A 23,919-nucleotide genomic window follows, 5' to 3' on the forward strand; every position below is an offset into this window, starting at 1 on the left:
GCGAACTGCCTAATAAATCAAAGCTGACTAATCCCATTACGTTTAACACGAATTCAAAGGCCGGCTGCTGAGATGAGGTCAGAAATGAAGTCAGAACTTGTAGTAGGTTGGTCGCTGCCGGTAGAAAGGTAACTTTACGCGATGTATTGTAAGTTCGTGAACGTGTGGATTTAACGAAGGGAAGCGTTAGAAACCTCGTACGACCTTCTGAAAGCCTGAAACCACACCGACATTGAAAAGCATCAGATTCCTGTTTCAATGTGCACTGCATGTAAAATGTAGATTTTTTTTTAGGGTCTTTGCAAAACGTATTTGACGGCGTACGAATCACAATACGATGGATAATTACTTTTTATACAAATATATATCAAAGCAACAACCAAGTGAAAAGGTCCTGCTTTGATATGAAGACAGGACTTGTATTTGTGTTTTGCACCTTTCTGATTGACTCCACCTGCAGGTGCGAATGGCAGCGACTCCAGAGAGCCTCTCTGATTGGCCGCCACACAGCAGGTGAAAGGCTATAAAAGGATGACGGGAAGCGCTGTGTTTTTATTTTTCTTCTGTTTTTTTGCCGTGTGAATAAATTAGATTTATTTGAAACGATCAGCGTCGTCATGCCGCTGGAAAGCTTCCCGCTCGTGTGAGACTGAATGAGGATGAAACACCGAACGGTGTGATGACGGCCCGACTCCAGTCTCCTGCTCGTCTCCCACGGCAACACCGTCGTGTTTGGCGTTATCTTAGTTCAACTTTGTGTCAAATCAATCTCTTATGAATTAAATTCATTTATTTATGTGTACTTCAAGTGAAAGTGAAAAGAGTAAATATGACAAATGTTATAATTTAGGATTTTGAATATGAACCGAAAGAAAATCTGAACGTTTGTGGTTAAAAAAAAAATTAGAAACCGAGTTGCTTTTTTTTTTTTAAGTTGAACTTAAACGGAAATATTTCACACCGAGCTGAAGTACGAGTCATTAAAGACAAAAAGTTGAATCGAGATTCTCCTCAAACCTCAGATGAAATCACGTCTGACGAACACAACGATGAGATTCTTCCTCGTCTTTGTTTTTTCTCACTTCGTCTCTGCGTTCGTTCAGCTCGTTTCCTCCCTTCCTGCCGGCGGTCGGCTTCGCCTGTCGGGACGAGCGACTGAAAGCCTGACGGCTGAAAGATTCGTTTATTTTTAAACCCGACGACCCGCTGAGTTCCCGCCGCTGTCATCAGATCGTCCTCTGCAGGAAATAAACGAGAGAATCGCTTCTTCTTCCTCTTCTGATGCTGAATAACATCCATTTAGAAATCACAAAAAGGTTCTTTTAGTTGTTGGCCTCAAACAGGGAACTGTCAATCAAACGTTTATTGAATAAGTTTTGTCTGTCCGTCCTTACGGCTTCGTTCAAGCTGTCAGTTGTAACTTCCTGGATGGATTGTTGTCCGACTTCATGTCGACTGCACTTCCTCCCGGATGACAACGGTTCATAATGAAAACCCGATCCGTCCGTCATCTCTCTGCTCGGTGGTTCTGTAATCGGATCGCTTTGTTCCCGGACGTCTGAAAGCTTTTTTTGATACGCTTCACTGCATCCTGATGAGAAGAAGACATTATTAATATGAAAAGAGGTTTTAGGGTTGGGAGCTCCGCCCCCTTTTAGGGAGGGTGAGAGACCGCTCCATGAAGTTAGTGCTTTTAGGTTTTTAGTATAAATTGTGTGTTTTTTTTATTCCAGTGGTCAGTTATTGTTTATTGTTGACTGGTAAAGCCTCCGAGTGCTTCTCATCATGTCTTTGTTGTGCATGAATATTATTAGTATTGTTTTTTAAATGGACGTTTTCTCCCTTTTACTGCGTGAGCAGCGGATCCTCTGCAGCCGACGGCGACTCTCGGCTAGAAAAACCATCCAAGTGTTTGTGTTTTATATTTGACCGACGAAGATGATGCAAAAGTAAAGCAACGACTTCTTCAGACTTTCTCCGAAGAGTATTTCTAAAGAAGTCGGTGTGGAGGAGGACGATGGGCAGCTTCTGGTTCTGCAGCGATGGAAAGGAAATAGGGATTATTATTATTATTATTATTATTATTATTATTATTATTCAGTAAATGTATCTGTTTGTTGAGCAGCAAAATACGCAAGACATTTTTTCCACGTCAGCTTTCATACCATTTACAGCAACAGATCTTTCATCTTTTTCATGTTAATGTGCTGGTGGTTTTATTCCTTTATGAATAAAAGGACGGCCGTCATTAGAGCGGATGTGCTTTTAATTTGTTATCTGAGGGTTTTTTAGGACCGAGAGACGTAGCTGGAGCTTCACTGTTAACGGCTTTAATAAGCTTTAACGCTGACGGGTCGCACGCCACCGTATTCAGGGCATCAACCAAAAAAACCAACAACAACAACAGGTGTACAGGGAGGAGGTGTTGTGAAATAAACAAGGACCAATAAAGCACTTAATACACACCTCAAACCATCCGGGGACGCTAACACTTCTGATGCTTTAAAAAATTACACACACACACACACACACACACACACACACACACACACACACACACACACACACACACACACACACACACACACACACACACACACACACACACACACACACACACACACACACACACACAGACACACACACACAGACACACACACACACACACACACACACACACACACACACACACACACACACACACACACAGACAGACAGACAGACAGACAGACAGACACACACACACACACACACACACACACACACACACACACACACACACACACACACACACACACAGACAGACACACACACACACAGACACACACACAGACAGACAGACACACACCTTTTCTTCCATCGTTGCCGCGGTGACCGTCGTTGACTCGTCTCCGAGCGCTCACCCCTCTTTTAACTCCAATCAGATGCTCATTCACTTGTTTTTTTTGTCTATTCTTCCTGTTGAGAGGCAAATCATAGTCCTGCTGATATTCATTCATTAGTCACGGACACACACACACACACACACACACACACACACACACACACACACACACACACACACACACACACACACACACACACACACACACACACACACACACACACACACCAGTCTCAAGGTTGCAGACGGGCAGATGGTACCGAGCGTCTGACTCGGTCAGTCAGTTCTGTTCATCTCCCGGGAGACTATAAACTGTTTTCACTAAACGCTCCCAAAACAGAAATCTGTCACTCGTGACCTCGCTGATGTTTTTTTGTTTTTTTTGTTTCACCTCATTTTGCAAAATCAGAATCGACTGCCGAAAGGAAAAGTCGAGGTTCAGCGACAAAGGGCTCGTCGGTGCTCCGTCGTTGGTGCGTTTTGATGCGTCTGTCGGTCCGTTCGGGCTTTTCGACGGCGCCGGTCATCTCGGTCAGAAAGCCTGAACGGATGTTTGTTTCCACGGTGACTCCTGAGTGGAAGGAAACTTCTTTAGTTCGCTGCCCACAGCCGAGCCGAATCACACGTTCTGCTCCGTTTACACCCGAGCCCATCACTGATGGGACGTTTCAGCAGTTTCAACGTTAGCGTGTCCGCGGCCAAAATCAAGGACATCTGAATAAGTCATAGAAATATTCAGTTGAAGAAAATCAAGATATTAGAGGTTTTTTTGTTTTTTTTGTGGAAGTGCCCCGCCCCCCTCGCACAGTTCATTTATCCAGCGCAGCGCAGAGCCCAACCCTCTCAAACTCACGACATCTAGTACTTGTTTGGAACCTCGGCTAACGTGATCAACGCATCTGTCATTTCAGTTAGATAAACGAGATTCTTCCTGCTGAATGGAAACTGCACCTGCATGAAGCTGATAAAATATATGACGGCTTATCAAACCAGCCTCCCCGCCAAAATAAAATAAATAAATTTAAAAAAAAAGAGATAAAACGAGGCAAGAAAAAGATGCATTTAATCGTCAGTTTTCCTTTTTATTTTTTCCATCGAGTCCGTCTGAATTGCTGAAGATCAGATACAGAAGAAGCTCGACGGGCCGTCGTGGAGACGCTCCGGCATTTAAGTCCTTTTTGTCTTCCTTGAACGATGCGAGCGAACGTCTCGTCACCCAGACAACCGTGAAAACTGGACGTCCGGAACACGTCGGGACGTTACGATTGTTCCGTCTTCGATAAAGTTTGTCGGCGCGAAGACGTTGAAAGCTGAAAAAACATAAAACGGTTCTGAATCTACGGATGTTTCTGAACTTCTCTGTTCACTGTCGCATGTCAGCGATTTACAATAATAATCCACAAAAATAATGAGATTTAAAAAAAAGAAAACGGGGAAAACCTTTTGAGATTTAAAGGAGACTTAAATACCAAATAATAAACTATAACTTTTGCAAGGTTTTTTTAATCAGACTTTGTCTCTTTTATATATATTTGTATTTATGGTCATGCTGGTTTTATAGTTTTCTTTCGTTCACCTCCCGACGGTCACCGAGAGGTCGCCCGACTATTTTTAGGTTTCTGTCTTCTGATTGTCCGTCCCTCCGTCTCTCCGTCTCTCCGTCTCCTTCTCGATATCTCAAGAACACCTCGAGGGAATTTCTTCGAACTTGGTACAAACGTTCACTCGGTCCGAAGATGAACTGATTAGATTTTCTTTTTTATGACCATCAGTAATCGAATGTTTTCAGATCTGACTCAAACGCAGACGGAGAGTTTCCAGAAAGGAACACCTGGTTTACTATTTACAATATAATTAGAGGCTAAATTGGGTTTTCTGTCACAAAGCAACGTGTTCTTGTTCTACTTGTGTTGTTAAACGCCATCTTCTGACAGCAGTAAGGTATTACAACCAAGCGCTGGTGAAAACGGGGGGAATTAAAGAGGAACATTAGTTGCACAAAACGACGATTTGAAAATCCGAAAGTCCGTGAATCTTGGATGTTGTAACTCTCCAGCTGGCCGCTGAAGCTTTTATTTTTATTTTTAATCATTTGATTTTAAGCTTTTACCCTGGAAAGCCATTAAACTTACACAAAGCTGAAACTTACACATCTGTTCCTAAATACTTTTTTCCCATTTCAGTGACCTCTGTTGTTCACGTGGTTTTTTTTGTGTGTAAAACTCCAACTATTTGTTTCGTAATTACATCAAATCAGCAATAATCTGTGAGGAATGAGGCGACGAACGGCATCTTGTGGCGTGAATTTCAAATTTGAACCCCTGAATACTTTAAGCAGCTGTTACCAGGAGAAGAACACGTTAACAACAGGAAAGTTTCCTGAAGTAAAACCATCTTCATCTTATGTGCTGCACTTATCTCCACCAGCAGACTGAAACAGCTGCTCCTGAAAGGCAGATTTAAACTTATTTTTTTTTCGTCCCCTGAGGAGGGGGCGGGGCTTGCCGGGAAGAAGGTGTGTGTGTGTGTGTGTGTGTGTGTGTGTGTGTGTGTGTGTGTGTGTGTGTGTGTGTGTGTGTGTGTGTGAATCTTTACACTCATCAGAGCGGTGACGTTCCTGATTGATCTCTCTGCTGCTTCGGTCTCCTCACAAGCATTTATCTTCATTTAAAAAGCTGCAATGAACATTAAAATGCATTAAAAACCTCTTTTCTTTTCAGCCCCCTCTGACTCACGTCCACCTTCATCTCCTCCTCTTCCTCCTCCTCCTGCCATCTTATCTCACCAGTTTCAGGTTTGACGGTTTGATACACAAGTAGTGCAGAGCTGTAAGTGTGTGTGCAGAATATACAATATACTTGCATGCTGAGTATTTACAGCCAGCTTGAATACGTGTTTGTCAGTAGATAAGTTGACGGGTCTGCAGTGACTTCCTTCCTCTTGGTTGTTTACAAGTCAGGAAAGTTGGGAAATAAATCAAATGGAAGCCGATCAGATCTCACGCCACCACTCTATATGCAAATGAACATGTACATCCCACGAACAAACACGTAAACAAACATGTGGACATGTACAGAAACACGCGGAGAGACGAGTCACAGCAACATTTGTAAAAATGTCTGAACACCTGAGTTTGTAGCTCATAATCTGAAACACTGGGTTTAAGCTCAGATTATTCAACCCTTAAAAGGGTTGGTGCCTGCGCTGCGCTGTAAATGAACTGTGCGAGTGGGGATGCGACTACTTCACCGCCAAATGTAAAACTTCAGCTCGGCCCCTGAAAAAGTGCCGTTGTCGGCTCGCTGCTTTCATCTCCGCGGTAACCGTCCCGGCAACACGAGCAGCCGGATGGAGAGCCGTCTCGCTGTCCTCTCATCGTCTCGCTGTTCAGGCCTTCCATCTCCATCTCTTTCATGTCTTAGTCATTTCGGGGACAAGAGGTAAAAAACACTCCTCTTCCTCTTCCTCTTCCTCGTCACTCGCTTTGACCAATTTGTGTCACTCACAACGACTGACATCTAATGGCCTCGACAGTGAAGACATGGGGGGTGGGGGGGGATAAATAACACCTCGTGTGTGTGTGTGTGTGTGTGTGTGTGTGTGTGTGTGTGTGTGTGTGTGTGTGTGTGTGTGTGTGTGTGTTTGACATTTTCCTGTGTCCTCTGTAAGAGCAGTAATTGCTTCTGTGGAAAAAAATCTCATGCACAACTTTTCCTTCATTGTTCATTCAGGATGAGAATTTATTGATGTCAAGAATTGTTGCTGAAAAAGTTTAGAGTTTTAATACATCAGGTTTATTAAAGATAATTAATTACAGGATCAAAACCAACCCCGGATTTCGTTTTCGTCTTTTGTCGCCAGGCAACCGCAAGAATAAGCAGTCGACAGCCCAGTTTAGTCACAAATGAATAGTTAGAGTTTCTTCTGCCGGACACACAGCTGCACGGTCAGCAATGAAAAAGTGTTTAAAAAAAGAAGCTTGAAAAGCTTGCTGTACTTCCTGTCTGTCCCACAGGACCGCGGAAATATCTCAATACCTGAACAGCTTCATTTGGACTTTGGTCAGGATCCGTCCGTGACGCTCGTCGCTGCCGGCTCCACACCTGGTCGGGACCTTTATGGGTTTATGGTGAACATCATTGAGGGTTTTTTATTTTGAGCGTCGTGACGAAGTCGACCAATAGGATGACGGAGTGCCAGAGACTTATCTGAAAGATAAATCTATCGTGTCGTAGTTTCACGAGACGAAAGGCTTCCAGAGAACATTTCAGCTTTCGTGGGTGAATGAGGTTATTTGGTCATTAATGAGTCGAGGTGCAGGAATCACATGCAGCTGCAGCTCATGGGATCAATAATCAATTACCAACACATTTGATCATTTGGAGAGTCGTGTCTCAATGACGAGTTGTGATTGGCAATTTGTTCCCTTATAAGAACGTTAGCGTCGCAGCTTGGGTTAATGCCAAGCTAATTATAAACATGGTGTGTGTCTAATTGCTTCATTAAAATCGAATTAGTTTGCTCTCTATATCTAGATTTTATCTACATTAATCAAACCTATGTGATGTCAGCTGATGATCGGACCAGAGAAGAAACCTCACTGGTGTCTTTCCCTGGAATATATCGTCCTCACATGAACTCTTGGTTCCCATCTCATCTTGCTTCTTGCTAAAGTTTTCTCAACCCGCCCCCCCCCCCCCCCCCGCTCCTCATTTCTTACAATGTCATCAGCTGAATAATGTGTGTTTTGTTTTGCTGCCTGTGTGCACGAGTGGAGAACCGACTAAGAACCGGGCCGATTAGGAGAGCTTTAAAAAAATAAATAAAAAAGGTGATCTTAATTCCACTTTGAGTGAATGAAAGTGTTTTCCAGGAAAAATGCAATTAATCCAAGCGCCAGCGTCGGTGTGAGCCGGCTGCACCGTGTGAGATGTCAACCACCCAACATGACATTTCAATAAGGAGCGACACTCAATTATTTTACCGCCTGCTTCTGGAGTCGCATGTGATATGTTTTCTTTTGTTGCACAGATATGAGATGATTTTGCTTTCCGGTCGTCGTGGTATTTGAAGATAAAGCGCAGCGTACTTGGAATATTTAATGTGCCTCTCTTCTGTTATTAACCTCTGAAGTTGAAGTGGAGATCCAAACTTACCAAGACTCTGGGAAAATAAAAACTGTTGTCTTGGTGAAATTTAGAAAAGTCTAAATCTTCCCTTAAATTTTACTCTGAAATTTTTGGTGCCGGAAATGAACCACAGAGGACAGAGGACACAAACGTCGGTGTCCTTGTGCTGCAGACATGGACGAGTTTGTTGATACCTTTTCACAACAACAACAACAAAAAAACACAATTCTTTAACACAATATCTAAAGAACAATGACAACAAATGAAAATGGCATGGACCAAAATGATTGGCCTCCTAACTTTACATTTTGTTGTACAGACAATCATTGCAAACGAGTAACTTTTAGTATCTAATAAAAGGCCACTTCAGAATCGTCCAGGGATTCGTTCTCGCCATGTTCCACGTCCGTGTTCGGTGTCGTGCACACGATGAAACCAACCAGCAGGCTGACTTAAATATGATTAGCAGTGAACAAACGGCAATTACATTTCCTCAGGGAAAAGCAATTTCATTCAACATGGTGAAATGACGGCAGAGATTTTAACGCCAGCGTGTCGCTGTGACCCGCAGGCTGTTTCATAATCAGCCTCTCGGAAACCTTTCGCTACGAGCTGGCTGACAAATCCAAGAAAAAATGACGTTATTATTCTTTAAGATCGTTTAAATTTAGACACAAATCCAATCTATTGGTCGATCCTTCCGTAGCGTTACTATGCTAACCTCCGTCGTCACCGTAGCAACCTCGTTCATCTCTTCTAACGGAAATCATGTCGCACACTTTTTTTTGTTTAAAGAGTTTCTTTTTTTCTTTTTGCCCGAACAAATGAAAATGTGAAAGAAAGTGGAGTCTATTGATCTGCTGCTGATTTATGTGTTGAACTTTGTGTTTCATTTATTATCAGTTTTGTCACCAAAATAATTCGTCAGATAAAATGACCTTTTATTTAATAAAAACACACACACACACACACACACACACACACACACACACACACACACACACACACACACACACACACACACACACACACACACACACACACACACACACACGACTGATGTAGAAAATAATCATATTTGCGGTAAAGATCAGCAGCACATCTTTGATTTCGCCCTCTCTCTTATTTCTATTGCATTTTTAAACATTTAGTCGTCATGCCAACCAGTCTGAAAGCAAGTTCACGCCTACTTGAGTGAAATGATTGACAGCCCAAGATTAATAATAAGTGGCGGTATGTGCTCGGTTGGCAGCATATATTTATATATAAGAAAAGACCTTTGGAGACAGGAAAAAAATAAAAAGTTTAACAGTTAGAGAGTCTGACTGGGAATGAAATGGTTTAATTCTTCTCACCTGTCTGACTGCTGTCAGGCGTGAAAAACAAGGTGTCGGCAATTATGGCAAATTTGCTTCATCTTGTAAATTTTGACATTTACACAGTCATGCAGCATATTCAGAGTTTCATTATCTCCACCACGTCCTTTCAATCAGTTGTTCTGAGCCGATTAAAAAAAGGAAAAGAAATTTGCATTCTTTTATAGTCAATTAACTTTGTAAATATTTTACTCAGTTGAAGTTCCTGCAGTTGTTGAAAAATTGTACAACTGACAAAGACTTTCTGATTTCACACTTGCTGATGGCGCTGTAGAAATAAAATGTAAATGAATAAAAGTAAATTGAATGGTTAAAGTTGTTAACATTTAAGCTGTATTGATTAATTCACAACAGCAACTCAAAGCCTCATTTTTGATCTGCTACCGTTTGCCCCTTTAAAGTCCGTGTTAGCATGTTAATACAGACTCAAAACTTCCTGTATCCCTGTCAAATTAAAAGCCCCGAGTACCAAAAAAAAAGGTACTAGAGGACACAAACTGAGCCAGAAACACACTTCTGAAAAACACAACTGCTGTTTAGAAAACAAACACAATACACATGAATCAGAGGAGACCAAAAAAATACTTATTAAAGTCTCGTGTGCAAAGAGGCAGTAAAATGACACAATGAATATGCATTCATGTTGTCATCTTGTCAGCTGCTCAAATGTATTTAGACGACACTAATTCATGGTTTAATTAATTAAGTTTTATTTTTGCCACATCGGAATGCTGAATAGAGAAAAGAAACAAAGCAACAAAGGAAAAAAATACCACTAATAATTAAGAAAATGTTACTTTTTATGACGAAATATTAGGTGGAGAAACTTTAGCGTTTGTGTCGTCACTCAAACACAAATGTGGTAATTCATGCAGAACAAATAGACTGAATGAGAACGTGTGACTCCGTATGTTTTCTATTAAAACGGGATGATGCTGCAACGCTCGACAAAAAGGACGAATGAGAGATGAGAAAAGTGGATTAGCAGCATAACGAGCTCCTAGACTCCGATCTTATCGCCATCAATCACACGGCGGATCATTTCCATCAATACTGTCACCGAACGTCTTCCACGGTTTCACACAGATGATCCACTCGTTGCTTCGTCTGTAGATGAAGCTTCTGTTTTTTGATAAAAAACAAAAAAACAACCCGTCTGCCTGATTTGTTCTCGGTGTTTAGTGACCTTTGATGTTCTCGTCCTTTCGGCTGCTATGGTGATGGAGATTTCTCACTCATGTGAACGAGAACAACAGGATGAGGTGATGCTGTTCGTCCACCCGCGACTGAGTCCTCGTGTTGTCAGCCGGTTATGCTGCTGTTACAGTTCTTTATGCAAGTAGTTATTTTCATCCTTTCCATTTTATTCTACTGTTGCTGACATTTATGTCAAAAGGTTGTAGAACCCCGTTTCATAAAAAGTTGGAAAAACCATGTAAAATGTAAATAAAAAACCCCAACAGATTGTGATGAGGATTTTAATTCTCAATTTAAATTTGATGCCAGCAATACATGACAAAGGTTTTCTGAAGTGTTTGTTCAGGCTCCTCTTTGCTGAGTCAGCGTCACCAACAGCTCCAGACACCCGGTTTATGTCAGTTCTCTAAAAGAGGGAAATATATTCTCAATTTAAATTTGATGCGGGCAATACATTACAGTGGTTTTCGGGAGTGTTCCTGAGCCCGTGCACTGATTTCTACTATGCAGAGATTTCTCTGGATTCTCTGAATCTTTTAATGGTATTATCTTAGCACTGTCACCTCACAGCAAAAAAGGTTCCGGGTTCGAATCCGGTCCTGGGCCTTTCTGTGCGGAGTTTGCATGTTCTCCCTGTGCTTGCGTGGGTTCTCTCCGGGTTCTCCGGCTTCCTCCCATCATCCAAAAACATGCACCTCAGGTCAGGTTACCTGGCGCCGCGCTAGTGGCAGCCTGCTGCAGCAGCCCCCCCTGAGAGCCCCCCCTGAGAGCCCCCCTGCTGTAGGGAAGACATTTCCCCTCGGGGATTAATAAAGTGTATAAAATCAAATAAAAAAAAAAATCTATTTTTTTTTTAAATTTTTTTTGCGGCATCTCTTTCCTCTCTGTCTGCATTCATAAATCTAAAGCATCTGTCATTTCTGTTTTCCTGCTCCTCTCATTCACACGTTTGTTTTTTAGTGCTGCATTGTTGGATGTTGGTCTTTAAATATCATCGAGTCTCTTCTGTTCTGTGGCTCAGTGTTTTGGATGAAGGGTTTTATTTGTGTTGGCGGTGAAAGCTACGAGATGAAAGACGCAGGTTCATTTTAAATGAGGCAGCACAAAGGTTTCTGCTGGCTTTGTGGTGGGAAACAGGATGCAGAGTAAGCTGCCTGTTTGTGGTGGGGTCTGCAAAGCAACCTGTGAATCAGTTAAGTGACTCCGGCTCTGCCTGTTGTCCAAAGCTGCATGAAAAGCTTCTCCTCAGTAAATCCCTGCTGACTCATCACAGCTCAGTTACTCAAAACTGAGCGCTGTAGTTCTTTTGTTACATTGAAATGACACCAAGCTGCTGCGAATTAAACCAACACAATAACACGCACATCAAACTAGTTTGTCATGACAACATCATGTCTTCCAGAGATGCGGGTCTAGGTGTCATTATCTCCTCTGCAACTTGACTTTTTGCGTAAAGTAGCGTTTCATGCCGATGATTTCATTATAAATATATGACATTGAAATATTTGCTCGGTTTGAATTTGATGCCAGCGATACCTTTCAGTGGTTTTCGGAAGTGTTCCTGAGCCCATGTACTGATTTCCACTACCGAGTTTCTCTGGATTCTCTGAATCTTTTCATGAAATTCCAAAGTTCTTTGCAATTTTACTACGATGAACATTATTCTTAGATTGTTGCACTATTTGCCCTCACAGTCTTTCACCGGCTGGCGAACCTCTCCCCGTCTTCACTGCTCAGAGACTCCGCCTCTCTGGGGTGATCTTTTTTTAATTTTTTTTTATACCCAATCATGTTATTGATCTGTTTCCAGTCGTGTCTCTGGAAAACATCTTTGTTCAGGCTCCTCTTTGCTGAGTCAGCATCACCAACAGACACCCGGTTTATGTCAGTTTTCTAAAAGACTGTCACAAGATGAAATAACGAGACTTCTTTCTAAAAACTCCGAATGAATGTGAAGTCATCCGAGAACACGTCTTCCACCCTGTCAGCTCTTCTTCCACTTAAATGGAGAAAAATGGGGAAAAAAACCAACTTCATAGAAGTAGAGAAAAACGTATTTTATTTGATAACATTTCTAATAACAGAGCATGCGAGTAACATCTCTAATTAAATCCGGTGACACTTGTTTTCTGTCGTGAATAATTCGTTCAGAGACAAACAGTAATTAAGCTCGAGACCTCATTGAAGGTGTTTACGGAAGTTTGTTGAAGTGCTGCTCGTTTCATGTTTTTGAGTCACAGCTGAAGGCTCTTATGAATTTATCGTGTTGACATCAATTCTCATGTGAAATCAAAGACTTCTTGTGTTTTTTTTAAGGACTCAATTAATTCTAATCAAGTTTTATAACATTTCCCATTTAAATTTAACATGTAAAACACAAACTTACCTGAACTACACTGTATATATAATGTAGACTGTAGTGGTGCTGCTGAGGTCTTATGAAACGGTTTATACCAATACAAAATGTATTATTATATATTTTTTGCTATAGTCAGCTGTAAATTTGAATTTACATGAGCTGAAATCTTGTTTTATGTGGATTTAATTCTGAGACGTTGTAGATTTCAGATTAAACTGCAGCATTTGACTATTTCTAAAACAAATTCAGAGAATAGAGAGATAGTAGAAGCAATAAATCTTCTAGCGAATTATTTCATTTTCTGAGAGCTGCCAAAGTTTTTTCAGCATCTCTGCAAACTTTCCGTGGCAGACAAGCGATGACGACGGCGGAGGAACGTTTCTGAACCTCTTCCACTTTTCTGTTTTTTATCGCTTCATCCAGACATTCTGCGAAAATAGGCAAAAACAAAAAAACATCTTTTTGCCTTCAACCGTCGTCATGAAGCGAGTCGATAACAGAAACCGAATTGACGCAGTGAACGAAACGGTGCCGTAAAACGCAGGAAGAAGAAGTGGAGATAAAATGTAGAGGAAAGTTTCAAAGCTCTCTAAGAACATCTCAAATTTTTTCTACTGAAATGAGTCTCGACATCTGCCGCTGTGAACGTCTGTGTTCCCTCAGGAATCAATTAGTTTCATCAGCCTTTTTTAAAAATAGATTTGAATTCTAATAATATGATCTTCTCACGGTGGGAGTTGACTCAAACAGGGATCTTTTATGAATTTCAGCAGGGAGGTAATCACACAGTCTGTATTCAGGGGACACTGGAGCATCGGTTGTTCTGTGATAAGGAGCCAAACAACTGGAAAGAGCCATCTGGTGAGCCGTGGGAACCCGTCGCCAAACTGGCAACGCTGTCGGCGATGCAGGATCCCCCCCCCCCCCAACATCTCTCCAGATTTGCCTCTTTTCTTAATTAGAAACTAATCATTTATCTTTGTGAGCTCGACACGCCCAACGCCGCAGTGTGAGCTGCCTCTCTGAATAAATACAAGATTTAAATTACACTGCTGCTACTTCACATTTTCCAAATCGATGTGACTTTCTGCAGTCTCATCAAGGAGGTTGAATTTATTATGATGACCGATGATGAAATCGATTTAAAACAAAATATAGCACTTCGACATGCGGTTGTTTATCAGTTTGGTACGTTTTGAAGTTTTCACCTCACTGTTGGTGTTGTGAAGCTTCGTTATCTCTCCCCTGCCGTCTCCTCCCTGCAGCCTTCCTCCCTCCTCAGATCTGGCACTGATGATGAAGAAGGAGCCGATAAAGAAGGAGCCGGTGGCTTCTTGCTCATGCTTTTCTCTGGCTGGATTTTTTGGGATGTAATAAGTGAGGGATTTACAGAGGCCAGACTCAGCGGGGCGGCCAATGTTTTCATCATGAGCGAGCCGAGAACAAGAAAAACTGGGAGAGAAAAAACATACATGGAAAGAAAAAGAGAAATAAAAAGGGAGATTTAAAAAGGTGATAAATCCTGACATGTTAGTGTAGTAGAGTATTTGTCAGATAATCTGTCCATCATTACCTGTAGATATTCATATACCATTAATATGTGTTTATAATAGACGCTGCAGGACTTTGTGTTAATTGTTATATATAACAAGCTAAGCGGTGGTTCTAAACACTGCGACAGGTGAAGGATGCTGACCGTAGTAAAGGTTTAGATCAGGGGTGTCAAACATACGGCCCACGGGCCGGATCCGGCCTGCCAGGGGGTCCAGCTCGGCCCGCCGGATGACTTTGCTAAGTGTGAAAATTACAGAAAGACATAAATTCCATTTCTATGAGAATATGGAGGTTTATGAGTACAAACATTTTGTAATTTCTTTTTAATCGATCCAGTAATTGCTTCAGAAACAGGGTAAATGCGACATCTGCTCCGGAGGCAGCAGCGCTCGCTGCTGGGGAATCTGCAGAGGAGAGCCCAGGCAGATAAACACTGGGCTGATGTCTGAGTTTTTGGTCTTTATGTTTCCAGTTTATTGTAGAAAGACCTTAAAATAGGATTTATCATCCAAAAACCTTCACCAATGATTTAAACATAGAGAAATGTTGTCGTTATGAATGCGTTATTATGCTATGAATTTACTGGTCTGGCCCACTTGAGGTGAAAGTGGGCAGTATGCGGCCCCTTAACTAAAATGAGTTTGACACCCCTGGTTTAGATGGAAGCACCGCTGTGCCTTAAAAGCAGCTTCGCAGAGCTGCTAACAGCTTTATACTTTCTGACATTCGATCAAAACAGAATTTACATGCAAACAAGAAATCTGTACAAAAAAAAAAAAAAAAATTGTTCACCTGCCGGGCGAATCGGTGAAGTTGTGTTTGTGTGGTGTTAAAACGAGGCTGAACCTTTTTTGACAGAAATGAAAAATGCAGCTGAGCTGTCGGTCTGCTGAGAGAACGCATTGAAACCAATAACAGGAAGGAAAAAAACCAAGAAGCAGCTAGAACGAGGAGGCGGGAACAGGATGGATGTGAAACTAATACCATCTGAGCTTCTTTCACCGCCACAAAATCACACAAGCAATCTGTGTGGAGGAGTAGGAAGAGGAAGAAGAAGAGGGGGAGGAGGAGGAGGAAGAAGAAGAGGAGGAGGAGGAGGAGGAAGAAGAAGAGGAGGAGGAGGAGGAAGAAGAAGAGGAGGAAGAGGAGGAGGAGGAGGAAAAGTCTGGTAGATTTGACAGAAGCTAAAACAAAAGTTGGTGGTGAGAGGAGGTGACCGAAAAGTGATGCAAAGAGATGAAAGGAGACGCGAAGGAAGGAGATGAGATGTCAGAGAAAGATGAGGAAGGAGTTCCCTGAATAAAAGTGATTTAAAGGCCTCGGACCCGATAACTGAGTTAAAGATTCTCCCACATCCCCTTCAGAACCACTTTAGTTTTGCACGTAAGAATAAAATTGAAAAAACAACTGGAAGTGCCGAAAATACGCAATCCGGTATCACGGCAAAGCTTGTAATACTCCTGTTGTCCACTAGAGGGAAGCGTATCAGTTATGTTATCGAGGAAAACAAAAGCATGAGGAAATCCACGTGGTTAGCGATAGAAAAACAAACCCTTGGTTAGGAGGTCTGTGGAGAAACCACGTGATCACGGTGCGACCCGGTGTCACTCATCAAAGCGTGAAATAGCTGCGCTTGCCGATATCTAGGCGTGACAGTTACACGCTTTGCTGTGAAAAAAAACCCAAAACAGACCGTGTTCTTTGAGTAAAATCTCAGTTGTATGCAAAACTCTGGGCAGCAAGTTAACAAAGTACCGAGACTTCAGAAGTGGGCGTTGTAGAGAAGAGTGTTGGGGAAGGACAGGAGGGCATAAACCTGAATCTGGAAAGGAGCCGAATAAAAGCAGTAAGATGAAAGCAAAACTAAGACTCCTGCTGTTTTTCTGAGGGGTAAATGTCATACTAAAGGTTTCAACCTCATTAAAACGCTTCACGGCCGGGTGCACGCAGAGTATTTGAGGTCTTTTAACCTCGGAGCGAGGCTCATTAAACGTAGCGGTACCGACCCAACGGACGCGCTCGTGTCGGTCTTGCAGCCGAGCAGAGACGAGACGGGTTGAAATGGAAGAGATGCCGGCAGGAAACCGAAGGGCAGAAAAAAAACACATGACTCGGAGACACTCTGGTCGTAATAAAGGAATAAAATAAATAAACCATAAAACTCTTCTCTCGAGGGGCCAGTTTTAAAAGCACCACTGGAAATGTTTGAAGAGGCCGATTATACTTATTATACAAGAGAATTGCTTGAGCTCGGTCTGACTTGAAAATGTTGGAGCCACACGGGGACACGACGGTGTAACTGCTTCTGGAAATGGAAATGAGAAGGACATGCACAAAATAATGATGCTTTTTCTTCTTAATGACCATCTGCTCAGGAACAAACCTGGGAAATTCTATCCACAGCACACGGTAACGATGGGGTCGTTATGGCAACCACACGTTGGCTAGGTTTCAAACAAATCTGTTCATTTAAATTCTCAAGAGTTTTGGGTGTTGGGTAAATATCTTTCGCCAAATAAGGCGAGACGATGATGATCTGTTCGATGGGCTCTCGTATTTTCATTATTACGGACTCAACCAGCTGGAGAGGTCGTAACGTTTTCAGCTCGTTAGTCAGAACACCGCGTGAATATTTGGGTCGTCCTCGGGTTCATTTGAACCAATCAGCATGCCCCAAACCCGGCCGACGCTCCCAAGTGTTTTTCCTGAGAACAGCATATTTTTCCAAATAGTTTTAATGAACCCAAAATGTCAACGCTACGCTCGTCACTTTCCCCACAGACGCTGGTCGCTGATTGGTCCGCCCCTTCAGAGTGGCTGAGCTAACGCTAATACGAGCTAGAGTTTCCAGACTATTATTCGCTAGCGAAGGAAGCCGAAGCTGTGAGCGAGAGTCTGCGAGGCCAGACTACGTCAACCCGGTCTAACTAATGCAAATGTAAGCAGTCTCTACCATATTTGTGGTCGTTACCAATTTTGCAAAATTCCTGTGATTTCTTTTTTTCTTTTTAATTTTTACTTTTTTTAAATTGCAAAAAATGCCCAACTGAAAGTTTTGAGGCATAAAGTAGCTTTTCCAAAACAAACATAGCTTCTGTTTTGTTCCCAGACTGCTCTTTGTTGTTGTGTCGGATCAAAACAACGACCGGTCGCTCCTGAACGCAGCGATCGAGCAGCTCTTTTTCTTCCGTGTAAACCAGGTTGCCGGTGGACACGAGATTTTATCGCATCTTACCTCATTAATGTGGATTTTAATTGACAAACAACACATTGCTCCTCGGTCACATCGGTGAAACCTGGAAACAAAGCCCTCGTTGTTGTGAAGGCGGCTCCGTGAGGGAATCGATGCGATGCCGGGAAAACAGATTTGAGGAATGATTGAAAAATAAAAACCAACGCGCTTAGCCGTTATCTCCTGCTGTCATAATTACTTTGCGGCCGTCCGAAGCGAGAGCGACTCTGAGTGAGCGAAGCCGAAAGGTAATCAGGGAGATTTGAGAGGCGACGGCAGATTTACTCAAACCAGTTGCACCTTTCCATCATCCGGCCGGTCATCGCTTCTCTGCAGTAATTCTTTCATTAGACCCTCGTACGGTGAAAGCTTTGCTTCGCTGCCCATTATTGTTACTGGAGCCGCAGGCTGGTACAGCAATGAATTATTTAGCAAATCATCTGGTTACAGTCCATCACTGTTCCTCTATTAAGCAAACAAAAACCTCCAAATCCTCCACATTTCAACAGTTATATTCTCTCCAGGATTATCATGTTTCTGCCACATTGAATTTACTGGAGACCGGTTGATGTTGTTTTATTGATGCTGTGGATTCACTGAAGTCACCTGTCGACTTGGTTTCTGCTCTCTCAGCCTACCGGCTCGTGTTCCTTGAAAAGTTTGAGGCCTTTTTACAAGTGTAGTTCGCTTTTAGTTAGAAACCTTTTCAGCTTCTATTTTATTGGTCTTCTGCTTTGGGTTTGGGAGTCATGCTACGTTCATGGGTCCAGTATCCAACACTACCAGACTCTTTAGTACGCCAAAAAACAAAAAGATTGAGTGTGTTCCAGTGAACAGCGTGTTGTATAGGATGCCAGAAGTACCAGGATGTCCTACTACATCAGGCCAGCATGCTTCTCCAGCTGTTCGGCGTGTTTTGCTTCAAGTTCCTTAACGTCGTCATCTGAATGCATCACTCAGCTGAACTCGTCCTGGTTTACTGAGAGACATCTGGCTGCTCGGGAATCTACCGGCACAAATATTCAATAATCAAATGTCATCGCATTCGCAATGAAACTTTTTGTTGTCCCTGAAAAATATTCAAAGTGCTGCTATTTATCTATTTATGTGAGAATGGTGTTTGAGTCTGTTGCTGCTCGTTTTCCTCGTTAAACGCTTTCTTTTGAACATCGTGACACTTTGACAACCGAACTGACTGATGAGCTCGACGTCGACGCACATACACACTTTTTATTTGCTTTGTGTGTGTGTGTGTGTGTGTGTGTGTGTGTGTGTGTGTGTGTTGTGTGGTCCGTATTTGTGCGTATCGACGGTGTTGTTTCACAGCCGACTCGCTGTGACCCCGTTTTTTAAAATCCGGTCTTCTCATCTCGAATTCTCTCAGATCCTGACGAGGAAACTAGCAAGTAGATAAGCCGAGTTTAAAGTTGCGTGGGCTCGTGTGTTCAAAGACTTCTGCTTTCTGTGTGCTCAAAGTTTCAGACGAGTCGTGAATGAATTCCATCTGGCAACTACAAACAAAACACAACTCATTAACATTTATCTACAAATACTTAAATAGATAAGAACAAGAAACCTTCGTTTTCATATTGAAACAGAATTTGAAAAGTAAAAATCTTCCTCCACAAGTAACCTTCAAAAAAGAAATCTCTATTCACAGTAAAAATTTAAATACTGCACGGATTCTTCTGTTTGAACGTGTTCATGTAATCCTGCGGGAGCTCTGTTTATTAACTAGTTTCTTTATATTAGGTTCAGTATTTTGTGTCCGACTCGTAGCCAGACTGAAACGTTTCTCTTCTTTGGTGCTTTTTTTTTTTTTTTTTTTTTTAGCCGTCCATTAGCTCTTTAAAATCATTGCAGAATCACCGGACCGGCAATTATTTGAGCTCAGCAATTATTTTTGCTTGATCTTTCCATTTATCTGAATGAAACTGACAGAAATGTCATATTTAAACATTGTTTTACTTCTACTGTAGTTCAGTTGACAGTTTTCTTCATATTTCAGTGACGTGTTTAAATAATACAGTTATTTAAGTCATATCTGCTCTGTGTAATTTGACTACAAAGCCGAAGAGGCAAACAGAAATCTTCACTCATATTTTCTGATGTTCGACGCCAATACATTTCTCTTCTTTTTCAAATATTTATATACTTAACTCTGTGCAGAGTTTCATATCACAGCAACGACATGCTGCTGACGGAAGTGTGAATGACTGCGATGACATTAATGTACAACATGAATCTGTATGAATAATACCTTTGTTATTTAAAGTTTGAACTCTCCTATCTGCTACAATGCTGTTATATGTCCGTCATTTCAACGACATACATAGATGTGATGTGATGTTCTTCTTTTTACAGAAGCGTGTGCGGCTGCACTGGTTTCCCGCTCGGCGCTTCGATCTGAGGTCCAGACCAGCCGTCGGTGCAGAAACGGTGAGTGGAACCAAACGGTGAACCAAATATTTCCAACTTAATATTATATAAAAAAAAAAAAAATCAATATAAAAACAGCCTCAAGAAAAAGACCGGAGAGATGAGCCGATACACTGAATATATTTATTTCTGGTTTTAAAAGCAGTGATTTCAGAAACCTCTCAGTCCCACCAGTAAATCTTTCCTTCTCCAAATGAAACATTCAATTAATTTCTTTCTTCAGGGAGACTTCAACATTTGAGCTGTTCTGCTGCATTAAACGTTTCATTTAGGGGATTTATTCTGCTTCATTTGTGTCTGAACCATCTGGCTCGGTTCAGATCCGACTCAAAACCACTTTAATCTGAAGACGGTGACTGAAACGACTCATCTTAATCACTAAATATGTCTCGCAAGTCTCATTTCTACTGTGATTTAAATATTGACAGATCTCCCCCCAAACAATTGTAATTAAATAAAAGTCCAATTTATTGACTTAAAAACTAATATTACCACTTCTCAGAGCTGTTTGTAACATTTGTTTTTCAGTCTTTGTTCATTTAAACGGTCCAAAAAAAAAAGTAAAAAGAATGACATGTTTGGAGGTGTTGGTTTGCCGTGATGTTAAAAACCATGTCGGGCTCGTGATGTGACGGTTTCCGTGTCGCGTGTTCGATCCTTGAAAGGACGTGTCATTCGCTCGCCCTGCGCTCGTTAAAAAGGGGAGAGAGGGAGGGACTGAAGACCGTTAATTATCTGTGACGGTCGCGACGCCGTCGTTCCCCGACGAGAACTGTGGGAGGTGAGACACATTTCTACTGAAGAAAAGTTGTCGTTATGTTCCTTGAATTAAAGCAAAGACTCAGTAAAGTTGAACCACTCGGTGAAATAGATTAAAAAATGTCATTTGTTTTGTTGTTTTGATGCAAAGTGAATCTGGGATCGCAAACGTGAGAAAAGAGACAAAAAACAGCAACTATTGGTTTGTTTTGCTTTTTTAATTCATCATGTGCTTATTAATGCATACGTGTAAAGAGTCATGTTGCTGATAATCATAGTTGTATTGTGAGCGGGAAGAATTGAGCAGCATGCATAAAAAAAAAGAAGCTTTTATACTGCGTCACTTCCTGTCTGCAGCCAATCAGGGAGCTTCTCTGGAAATGATGCCACTTCGGTTGGAGTCCATCTGTAATCAACCAGTGCTGCTTGGTACTCGGCTCCACTTTTATTTACAAGAATATTAGTTAAATCTACCCACTAAAGAGGCTCAATCAAACATACATATTGCAAGTAAAAGATGCCACAACAACGAGGAAATCTTAAACGGGAAAATATAGGAGGCTGAGCTATGAACCGAAGTCTGATCCGTGCAGCAGGAGGTCCACTGAACGAGGCCGACAGCTTCTAACGGCCTGTTTGGTGCTGATGGTACTTCATAATAACTGAGCCTCTAATAACCCAGCGAGCCGACCGTCTGCAGGAGACGTGGCTTTTTAATATGGAATATGTTTTTCTGTGATCCGCCAGGTCTTTAATCTCAAACTGATTAGTTCACTAATCAACAGCTTATTCATATCAATTCGTATGAACGGCGCCCTCTTGTGGTGTTCACGACGTCAGAACTCTTCATTTTCTAGCGGCCTCGAGTTCCCCAGTTGTGCCGTGTTTGTTCATTTTTCGTTGGATGTTCAGTGGATATATTCCCGTTTTATTCATGCAGCTGTGGACACGTCTGTTCAGAGCTCCAATCAGCTGCTTCCTTGAAGACATCCAGTGTGATGCACCTGCAGGTAACGGGGTGATGAGCACAAGGCCCCGCCCACCACGGTTATTATGTTCAACGCCAGGAGACTCGTGCAAATACAATCCGCCGCCTCCAACATGCGGAGCGACGCGAGGATCGTGTGTTCGAAGCTGCGTGAAGGTGGAAGATGAAAAGCAGCTGAATTTAATCGGCTGAGCTGAAAGCAGCTCTGAGATTGTTTGCAGACACTAAATCTTCCTCCAGTTTCGGTTCCATCCGTTCCGACAGCAAGAGTTCGGATGAGTTTACGACAATGCAAACGTTGGGAATGTTTTATTCATTCAGACTTTCTCTGTAAACTCTCGTGATCTGCTTCCTTTAAAGGGATGCAGTGACTTTTTGTTGTCGACACCGTCAGTGAAGTCTGGTTGTGTACAAGCCGTGAATTCAAAGGCAGCATGAAGCCGATATGTATGTTTATTTATGTCGTCGACCTGAGAGTCGAGGTGTTCCTGAGGGAGCTGCTTTCTTTAGCTACGCTATGAAAGGAAGATAAATCTTCATAACCTCAGTGAGCTGTGTTTTTTTCTTCCATCATAAATTCTCAGGTGTTCCTCCGTTTCTCAAGGACAGCTGCTGTCAACAAGATTTGTGGCACCAAAGTGCAGTTTTTCCTCCAGAATATTGACTTTGACTCCGGTTATATCTTGCTCTGAATATAAAACCACCGACTGGATATAAAAGTGTTCGTATCTTCAGGTCTGTAAAATGGTTCCGATCCAGAAGTGCCTTCAGCTGCAATACCAGCGAGTGCCACTAGAGGTCGGCTCCAAAAAGCCTCCGGCTCCATAGACTCCCATTCAACTTCTCTCATCAAATCCAAAGTGAATAAAATGTGTCCATCAGTTATCTCGGTGTTGTTAGCTAAAGTCACTCCTTCTTATTAGTTTTCTGGAGGTCCATCTGAAAATAATCCCTCATTCATTAGAAAAGAAGATTCAAGAAGACCTGTTTTTGGGGGCGTCACTTCATTCATGGTTAAGTGCTTCGAGGAGCCAGAAATAAAACGAGCGAGAGAGGAAGGACGGAAGAAACATGACTCACTCAGACGCGTCACGCAGTCTTACTGGTCACAGCAGGAGGTGCTGCTGTGATTTATGCCGGTCAAAATATACTGAAAGTTCACCAGCTGTCAACTCTCCCTGCAAAGTGAAAACCATCAGTCAGAAGTGAGCTGGTGCTGTTGCTCAACCAGCGAAACTTCAGTGGGTGGAATTTTTAAAACCTCTTTCTGTCTCAAGTTTTGTATGAAAACCCAGATTTGAGCAGGACTTCTACCACGTTATGTGATCGCTGCTTACTTATTTAATATTTGACGTTTTGCCTTTTTCCATTGCACACATTAATGAACAATTTGCTCAGATTGTAAGTTCAGAGATGATTTTTGTTTTGTTTTGAGGAACTGCCTGGTTTCAACCGTTTTTTTTATCATTGAGAGAAAGATCGCGTCCTTTGGCGTCGCCCGCCGTGATTTCGTGGACATTCGCGTCTTTGCATTGAGTTTTAATTACGTTAATGTTCACGTTCCCGTCTTTGAAGTTGGAGTCCTGCACTTTGTACTTCACCTTCAACTGACTCTGATGTCGTCAATAAATGAGATGATTTATTCATTCTGGCTTCAATCCAACCGGTGATAATGCTGCCACCTAAACATAATTTAGAGAACCATTTACTCGTGTACATAAAGATATAAAAGGATGATAAAATCTGTAATTCAATACACGAAAGTGTCAAACTAAATGCCTTTTGTATAAAACCAAGCAGCAGCTGTGCATAAAATCCCCCAAAGAACTAACTGTGCATTTTTGTAACATAAATTAGACATGACTGTGTTTTCAGCTTCAGAACAAACATATGCAGATTGGATTTGAAAATGAATTTCCAGCCTGCGTCGGTTTAACGGAGAGTGAACTGAGCCTCGGCCTGAATGTCACAACTTCACAGCAGAGGAGGGGAACGATGGCAC

This window comes from Brachyistius frenatus, unplaced genomic scaffold (assembly GCF_029030835.1).
Source record: "Brachyistius frenatus isolate BFR_SWC_R1_liver_20210118 unplaced genomic scaffold, ASM2903083v1 Contig_174, whole genome shotgun sequence".
NCBI classification, from domain to species: Eukaryota; Metazoa; Chordata; class Actinopteri; family Embiotocidae; genus Brachyistius; species Brachyistius frenatus.